We start from the raw sequence: 9,764 nt of genomic DNA, 5'->3' as shown, positions 1-9,764 counted from the left end.
TCTGTTCAAGGGTCTCGTATACTTGGCGCTCATCAATCGCAATACGTTTGTTCTGGTAGCTGAAATGATGGCGTCGAAAGGAACGTTATCGCGCAACTTGTGCTATCGATATACCACTATGTCAACTTGTGCCGTTTTACACCCGCTGCGTCATAGCCCTTGATGCGTTACGATTAGTACTTTGTGTATTTTGCGGTGAATGTTCGTCAAATTGTGAAATTTTTTTTTTGTTCTTTTCTTTTGAAAAAATGGTTGGCATTTTTGCACGCTTAATTCGTGTCTCGCAAAAAATAAATATGTTTTATTAGGGTTTATATCGGATAAAACAAGACACGTTCATGGGGTTTCAAGAACCTTCAAGGAATATGCGAGGTAACCGCATGAACTTAAAAAAAAGAGGATCCCGTTAGCGTTAAGTGAAAAAAACGGGGTAAGCGTTGTGGTTGCGAAGGAAAGAAGGGACATCGCGGATTGCCCAGTGTGGTTCGTACTCAAGCGGAGGGACAACTCGAACGTTTTTTTTTTTTATATTTTCTTATATAGATTAAACCAAATCGGTGGTTTTTTTGGGTGTCTATTGGTATTTACCAAAAAAATACAAACACTAGTTATGATTCAGACCGCGACATTGTAAGTCTACCTATGAAAGATACGCTTCGTCGTTCGGAAGTCAGCTGCGTGAGCCGACTGTCGCCTAAAGAATGGGAATGCTGGACTAAATGCGAGCATACTTCTACGGTATTCAATAAATACCGTAGAAATACCCCCCACAGGTACAGAAACTTGCGTTTCGAAAGCAGTTACTCAGTCTTCTCGTCGACAGCACTGCGATGTTAAAAGGAAACAACCAATATGCCCAGTTACTTCGCGCACTTTGCCTCTTACCTTTTGTGTTCCTCGAGTCACAATTCCTTCGTCAACCGCACATCACGGAGAAGAGCAAACTCAATCCTCGAAACCAAAAGCCGCTCTCGAAAGAACAAACTCGAAGCCGCTGTTTATCGCGTAGCGTGGCGTGAAAGAAGCTTAAATTGCTAGCCACCAGATGGCGGGGTCAAGCAGAGCAATTGCAAGTAGCTAGGCTAGGTGGCGATGGATACCTCCCAATTCATCTTCTACAAAAAATAATTTGATTTCCTTAAACCACTTCGCGCTTGGGGATCCTCACTATACCATACCTCGGCAAACCTCACTCATGAGGGCCCTCACTCACCCTCACTCACCCTCATCCTCACAGGTGAGGTGAGGGTGAGTGAGTTTCTGAACCAGGAAAATTCATGAGTGTGAGGGTGAGTGAGGGCCGTGAGGGCTGTGAGGGCTGTGAAGGCCGTGAGGGCCGTGAGGGCCGTGAGGGCCGTGAGGGCGGTGAGGGCCGTGAGGGCCGTGAGGGCCGTGAGGGCCGTGAGGGCGGTGAGGGACATGAGTGCGTGAAGGGCGTGAGGGCCGCAAGGGCGGTGAGGGGCGTGAGGGCGGTGAGTGGCGTGAGTGGCGTGAGGGCCGTGAGGGCGGTAAGGGCCGTGAGGGCCGTGAGGGCGGTGAGTGGCGTGAGGGCTACGAGTACGTGAGGGCCGTGAGGGCGGTGAGGGCGGCGAGGGCCGTGAGGGCTGTGAGTGCGTGAGGCCCCTTCAGATCGAGCATCTTTCTCAGCAATTTTGATGTTAATGGCGGGTTGTTCTCTAGCTTTCCCTAGATCGACACGAATTACTGAGATCGGGTCCGGCTCGAAATAAGCAAGCAACTCGGAGCAATTCGAATACGTTTGAAGCGGCTGCATCCAATCAGGGATGCAAAATTTTCACGTGATACCTCGTGCCGGTGATGATGACACCGAAAGACTTGGTTCTGGTTTGAAATCGATCGTTTTTCGGAGATAAACTGTTTCAGAAAGGTGCATTAGTATTCTTAACGAGGTTTAAATGCATAAAAACACGTTTATAACACGTAATTGTGTCTAAATACTGCAAGAAAAATAAAATTTTATGATGACGATGGCAAATTGCAGCAATTGTTTGCTGCGTATGATCGCGGGCGGCCCGTGTTGCTGGTGTTGCGACGTAAAGTTTCTGGGCGAAATCGCCCCATCTGAAGCTGGCCTGAGTGGCGTGAGGGCCACGAGTGCTTGAAGGGCGTGAGGGGTGTGAGGGCCGCAAGGGCGGTGAGGGGCGTGAGGGCGGTGATTGGCATGAGGGCGGTGAGTGGCGTGAGGGCCGTGAGGGCGGTGAGTGGCGTGAGGGCTATGAGTGCGTGAGGGCCGTGAGGGCGGTGAGTGGCGTGAGGGCGGTGAGGGCTGTGAGGGCCGTGAGGGCGGTGAGTGGCGTGAGGGCGGTGAGTGGCGTGAGGGCCATGAGTGAGTGAGGGGCGTGAGGGCGGTGAGGGGCCTGAGGGCGGTGAGGGCCGTGAGGTTCAGTGAGGGTGAGTGAAGGGCTGAAGGTGAGTGTGACTGTGAGGGTGAGGGTGAGTGAGGGGTTGAAGGTGAGTGTGACTGTGAGGGTGAGGGTGAGTGAGGGGCTGAAGGTGAGTGTAGCTGTGAGGGTGAGGGTGAGTGAGGGGCTTAGGTCAGTGTGGCTGTGAGGGTGAGGATGAGTGAGGGCGACCTGAAATGCCGACCTCTGCACTATACACACATTACGCTTATTAGAAGCATCAGGTGAACATACATTGAGCACATACACAGCACACACAAATATCAATGCAACGGGACACACCCTACTAGCCCGAACACTACACCCGTGCTCTGCGTTTCCGTGTTTTATACTGGTCGTTTTGAACGGACGGAATTTTTCGGTGACTGAATAAGCAATAAAAAATATTCCCAGCATGTTGATTTTTTTCCAGCAATGTCATACCTCTAACAGTATTTTGAATGGGTCAGGGAATGAATCTCTTATTAAAAAGCAAACGCTCGATCATGCCCTAATTATTTGAAAACCAATAAATCAAGCCGCTCCAGTGCGGTTCGAAGCCATGAGCTTTTTTCCCCGCACGGCACGTCGTAGCCTGTATTTCAATTGTAGTTTTTGTTTTTCTATTTGTGCTGTTCGCGCAAAGGTGAAATTGCCGTCTTTAATAGTCTCTGGAGAGCGGATATTCACCCAGCTGGAAGTGATGCTTCTCGGGCTGAGAAATCGCTTTTCGATCAACTTGAATGCAGTCAAAGTCGTGACTTGCGGCAGGTGTTAAGTGTACGGAGCTACGCCGTGGCGAGCCCGAAAACTTCTAGCGCTCATCCCAGCGCGCCACTTGGAGGGCAGTTTCTCCAGGAACCGTAGTATATTTAAACAGCAAAATAAAGGGTAGCCTTTTTTTTCGATTTTACCTACTATCGTTTTTTAATGCGTTGATCATTTCTTTGGGTCTCTTGAATAGACTTTTTTTAAAAAGTATGGGCTGCCTATGCTTCATATCATCGTAACTTGGAAAAGGGCAACCGCCACAGCCCCCTCGAGCCAATCAGAGAGACGGAGCGAAGGTGTGTGACAAATCTGTGCAGACGAGCACTCTGAATAACAGAATGAGGAAGGCGCATGTTGTCATACGCCTTTCTCCAACGTGCAAATTGGCTCACCGAGACTGTAGCCTTTGGCGTTAGCCAAATTGTGATGAAACAAATTACAGTAGCTACTATTCTAATTACCCCAGGCTTTCATACTTTGGACATTAGTTCGACACGAATGTTATGTCCGCCATCACTGTGAACTCGGCTCAGCACCTATTGGACTGGAATGCTGCATTAGCATTCGACGCGAACTGGGGCCCATTCGTGTGCTTTATGCCGAAAAAAATTGATGACACTTGTGTTGCTTGATGGGGTTCTGCAAAGGGTCTAGTGTGTCATACGTATAGGAAGTGTCCTGCTATACAACAATGCATCCATACTATTAAACTAGATGCTCAGAGGTGTGTTTGTTTTTGCAGTCAACAAGTGGCAGCAATAACTATTTATTACTAGTGTAATATTTATTTTCGGTAGCTGGGTCTAGATTTTTCTCATTAATGTGCGTGTGCTTTGATGTCATCACGTGTGTAGCTTTAAGTATCCTTTTTGCAATGCCTACAGAGGCCCTTGGAGGGAATAAATTAATAAACAGCATTTTCAAATCACTGGAGTTGGTTTTTGGACGCGCCACATGTTCAGGAGAAGTGGAATGAGTGCAGCCCAATGCAACCAGTCTGCCAGTCTGGTATGTCCCATTAAATAATATCGAAGGGTCAGAGATGCGGATGTCCTCAAAAGGTCCAGCACGTGCCGTGAACATAATTCTTTGTGTAGAGACTCTGAAGGCGTAAAGGCGAGCGGAAATATGTTTATCTGGTTAGTGTATCAAATATATTTATTTCCACTTAATTGCATATTTATTGATTCTTAGAAAATGGTTCCATAACGAGTTCTTTCTGCGACAGTTTGCGTCAAGCGTCCAGGAGTAGTACCTGTGCACCTTGTTGTCGGATGACGCTCCTGGCACGTCGGTGTTCAGTTTGGTCGAGTGGCAGCTTTGACCGACAGATGCCGTCTTGTAATCATACGTCGTGTGCGGCCGCTGACATTTGATGCACTGAAGCTGCAGAGCTGGCTTCTAATCCGCAAATTTTCTTGGTAGTTCTCTCCTCAATGCAGCAAGCTCGGACATGTAGTGCTTACGTGGCTGTGCCTTTTGCTGTGGTTTTGACTTGATGGCTGGAAACGGGCAACAGTGTTTGTTTGCTATCCAAGCCATTTCACTTCCATTTCGTAATGGCGATTTTTTTTCTGCATCCCGCGACCACTGCAACTTGTGTAAGTCTCGTGTGGCAAAGTGAAGTCGGGTGATGCTTGGTGCCAACTTTTGAGAACAACCAACCATTCTATTTCTTCAAGTCACTCAGCGGCATTCTCCGCCATAGTTTGAAATTGTGTACTTCATTGCATGGACACAGATAAATGGTGTCGGCAAATAATTAGGTTTGGTCCTTGGACAACAAGCAACACGAAATCAACTGTCCTTGCATTGCCGCTCACCTGCTTTGTCGGGCTTACCCCCTGTCGAGGTGATGGGGATCAGGAGCTTCGGGGTAATGTCAGCACAAGGGGCAAAGGTCGCCGAAGATAATCCTCAATGTACCGCGGACGCTCTTCCAGACGTGGTCGAAGGTCGTTCGACACAAACTCTTGTAGGCCAATTCATTGGTACCGGCACCTCCAGCAGACATAGTTGGCCTCATGCAGTGGTAGCAGAGTGGTGTTCGGTCGACCATTCGCAGCACCTCCCTTTTCCTCGGTGTGCTTTGTTCAGCAAGAACCTACACTAGCTCTTTCCGATGTCGGGAATGCTTCGGCGTTGGGGTGTCTCGTTGAATTGGCATTGAATATTAACTGGTAGCCGGTGGTGGACGTTGTGACTTTGTGGCATTAGTCGCCCTCGGTTCGTCAGATGCCTCTTTGCTTGAAGAAGTTTTCAGTTGGAATGCCTGTCGAACTTGTTCCGAAACAATCTCAGTAATCAAAATAAAAGCTAGGCAACTGATGGTAGAAAGTAGCTTCCTGATCTCCTCCCGGACAACAATGTGGATGATGTTACGGATGCCTGGCAGTCTCTCATCGAAGTTGCAGCTGGATGACTTGAGTGCCGAGACGCTGGGGAGTTGTTGATCGGTGATACGAACCCTTCGACTGTTGCCGTGGGGTTGCGGACAAGGCTGCCGAAGGTGCTGTCCCTAACATGAAGGGCTTGGGATTCTTGTCTTCTCGTCTTCTGTAGTACCAGGGTTGGTGTGAGTGCTCGATCAGTCGCAAAACATCCTCCACGAAGGCAGCGACGCTCTTGTTGGGGCCGTGTCCTGGACAGAATCAGGAATTCGGCTCTCTCTCGTCAATGTTGGCTGATGACCGTGCACTTGCAAACTTCCCATGACGTTGAGGAGGATTCGTAATTCCCAAGCAAATGCGTGACAGTTTCTTCCACGAGAAGTATAGGTTCTGCAGGAGCTGGTTGTCCATCTACCCACTGTGGCGGGCGACACGGTCATATTGTTCAATCCAGCCCTCGACGTCTTATGCACCTTGCGTGAAAGGGCATCAGAGTGCGAGGTGCGACGGGCATACAAAGAATGGTGGGAGTGGATGCGGTTCACTGCTACAGGTTTGTCATGGTTGGCTTAGTCAGCTTCGGATTTTTCTGGCAAAAGACCGAATTCCGGTGGTTCCTGCTGGTAGCAGCGAACGACTCGGATTTCAGGTTCTTCGTGGTGTATTTTCGAGGTTCGTCCTTGTGGTACTTGCTCGTCTTGCGGTCTTTCTGCTGGGCTCGGAATAGTTATTGGTTCACGGCTCGCCAAGGGTTTAAGACGCAGGATAGTCCGCCACCCGTTTCCCGTTATTGTGCAACTCGGCTGAGGAGCCGCCAAGGTGCACACGGAGTGAAGGGCTATGGGTAAAGTACCCAGCACCTCCACCAGAACATATGATGACAGCTGAGCATGGCCTGGAATTTTCCAGAAGAGTAAATATTGATAGAAGATAGGACTGGTGGAAGCACCCGTGACATTATAACATAACTGACAGAAGAGAGACTACCTTGACCACTAAAGAACCTGCACCGCTTCAGTGGTATTCTGTCCGAATAAATCCTCTCCCTCGGGGTTTCGCCACTGCCATGGGCGAACTGAACTGAAATGGATGCGGGACCACTTTTCTGGTAATGAGCCGCTGCAGACTGTTGTCGCAAAGCGGCGTAAACGGGTGGACTGGGTAGGTAACACGCAAAATGAAATGTCCATGCGGCTTGCAATTCGCGCAACAAGTGTTGATGAAACTTTTGTGTCGACGAAGCGTGCGATAGACCAGCGGAATCAATATCAACTGCAACACTTGTGCTCCGTGAAAGTGCACGTTTACGCCGGAACAATTTGGGAGCAACACAGCATCATTAAAGCATGGCACAGGAACTACCAGCTTGTAGGCAGCCCTTCGGTACGCCGCACACCTATGCTCCATGAAAGTGCACGTCTACGTCGGAACAATTTGGGAAGCAGCACAGCATAATTTAGCACGGCACGGCAACTACCAGCTTCAAGGCAGCTCTCCGGTGCGCCGCAAAACCAAAGTGTGCCTTCGGTCATTTGAACGAAGCGGCACCACGATTGCTCACTGCCAAGCATGACTTACGCAGTTTCACTCGCTAAACTGTGTGTCCAAATATATTGCACACGCTTTACTGCAGATCTCGAAGGTTCCGACGGTCAACGAGAGCACAGAAACGTCGCCTTGAATTTTATCCTATCGGTATCCGAATCAATCCGAGGTCCGACCAACGTAGGGCAGATCCTTCCGTGGAAATGTCCCCGTCGGTCACCAGCGAAATGCACACCGTTCCTCCGTGTTTTCACGATATACCCACGTCAGACAGCACGCTGAACTCTGAAGTCGCTTTCGATCGGCCTGATATGACGGCTTCCGCGTCTGAAATCAACTCGCCGAGGTGAACGACAACCAACAAAGAATCCGACAAGCTGAGGCCCAACTGGGGCCAGCCGCTGCATGGGCGCTGCCATCTTCCCTGTGACGTCACGTATTTGGTTTGGTCATGTAACGAGTAGTCAAATTGGCGTACAATGGCAGCCGCCTTATGGGGGTCACTTTCGAGTGGAGACCGGAACCCCGGGTTATCGCTCTAAGCCCGTTTTACTCATCGGCAGGAATACACGTCTGGCATGGGGACTTGCACCCACAGCCACAGACCGGAAGTGCGACCGACGCGCCACCATCGAGCCTTGGCGTCACAGAGTTCAGTTCGTGTATAAGCATCGAGATCCGGAAGGGCGCGCCTGGCAGCCCCTTTTTTTTTCTTCTGCTTGTTGTCGGTTGTAGTTCGAACTTCGCTCCTCCTACCATAGAGAAATATATAATACTACGTAAAGAGTGGCCACTCAAGCCGTTTCGGTGCCCAGGAGTCACAGACTCTGTTGGCCGTTAGTATGCGCAACAGTGCCACTTCCTCTGAATATTTTGTCAGATATATAATAATAATAAATAACTTTGTTGTATAGAGTAAACGTTTTAAATTTTTACCAACTTCGAAAACTTTCAAAAACGACTTCAGCGGCAGTGGCTACGGCTGCGGCGTGACGGGTGGGAGGGCGGATACTTCGGCTGGTTGGTCTGTGTTTCTTGCCTCATTGTGAGGGTTGATTTGGTTTCGCGGCTTGTTGTCTCGTGCGGGTTTCTTGTCATTCTTTCGTTGCGCTCATGGTATTCCGTATGCATAAGATGTACTGTGACTGTAGTTTCTTTGTTGACAGACATTTGCATTCGGTCACTGAACTTAGAAGCCACTTGGCCAGAATGTTCTTCTATTGTTGCTGTATTAGTCATATGGTCATATGCATGCACGCGCTTTTCATGAAACTTGGACGGTAATTTTTTTTTAAATACCCTCAATCATATTGCATTTGTAGCTGCAAGTCTCGCTGTAATAGAGCACTTGTTTCCAAGTGTTGCAATGTTGACGTGCTATTCATTCATTTTGCGTGTGTATTCTAATTTTTGTAATGTTTGAATGACATACATCACCCATTGTCTTCAGAATTGATGTTTGTTTTGGTTATCATAGTTAAAAAAATTAATATTTTTGTGTGTCGATCCCTGGTGTCGTGCCATGTCGTCCCTTCAAGAGAGTTTTCACAAATGCGAAAATATCTTTTTCGATGTATGGTCAGTTTGACTTCTATGCAGCAGTGGATGACTTGTCTTCTGCAGTGCAATTGATGTATACTTATAAAACAATCCTATTTTTAACAAAAAACATGCCAGTTACAATACAACTGAATGGTTAAACTAGAATAGTTTAACTAAACTACCCCCAGAATTCGCCTTGAATCCATTCAATGATCTGGCCAGCGGTTACTGCGTGTATCTCTCCTTTCAACACTCAACTAAAAACTATACTGGCCACTAGGTACGCTCGCTAACACTGAATTGGCCGCTGGGGCCTATGGAAGTGTCTGTTCTTTACGTGGTACTATATTTCTCTATGGTCCTACCTACTTCGATCTGTCGCCTAACTATGTGGTTTTATTAGGGTGTCTCTTGACAACGTATTCGATGTGCACCAAAGCTCTCAGTGTTCGAAAAGTCCCACACGTATATCGGCAACAAGCGATTCTTCAAAGAGTCAGGAATCCTTGCGGTTTGGTTGGGTTCGGCAAATGACAACTTGTGCGCCGCATCGTGTTGAAACTTCTAAGGAGCCGTTCCATCTCGTTTTTGTGTTTCTGTGGCCGTCCTGCTTTGACCGTGTCGACGAATATCACAAATTACATCTTTCAAGTTCGGTATTATTATGGTAAGTGCACTGCAACCTACTTGGGGGCTACGATCGACCGTTCTTCTACGCGTACTCTTCCAAATTTTCTATAGAATTATGCAGCGTCTATTCTCGCGGCAGCCGGTAGAATAATTTCCCCCAAAGTTTACCTTGATTGTCTAGAATTCTTCGGTTCTTGTTTGCTTTGCAATCTTCTCAGTTATATAAAAATTTAGAGTGCCTCTCACATTTCACATATCGCTTGCACGTTTGTTCTTGTCTGCAGAAGAGCTTGTAGTAGACTTCGAGGAGGATTGAAAACAATCGTTTGTGTCTGTTTTCCTGTCCAATTTTGCAAGCACCTACGCAAGCACATTTTTTTCTGCGTGCTTCCTTTATGTTATGAATAAGTTCATGAGTTTCGGGACGTCTTAAGTAAGTTTAATATAACCAACCTTCCAGACGATACCCATTTATGGCTAGCAC

This window comes from Ixodes scapularis, unplaced genomic scaffold, assembly GCF_016920785.2.
Source record: "Ixodes scapularis isolate PalLabHiFi unplaced genomic scaffold, ASM1692078v2 ptg001212l_1___fragment_1__unscaffolded, whole genome shotgun sequence".
Classification (NCBI taxonomy): Eukaryota; Metazoa; Arthropoda; class Arachnida; order Ixodida; family Ixodidae; genus Ixodes; species Ixodes scapularis.
Note: the sequence above shows the minus strand (reverse complement) of the source record.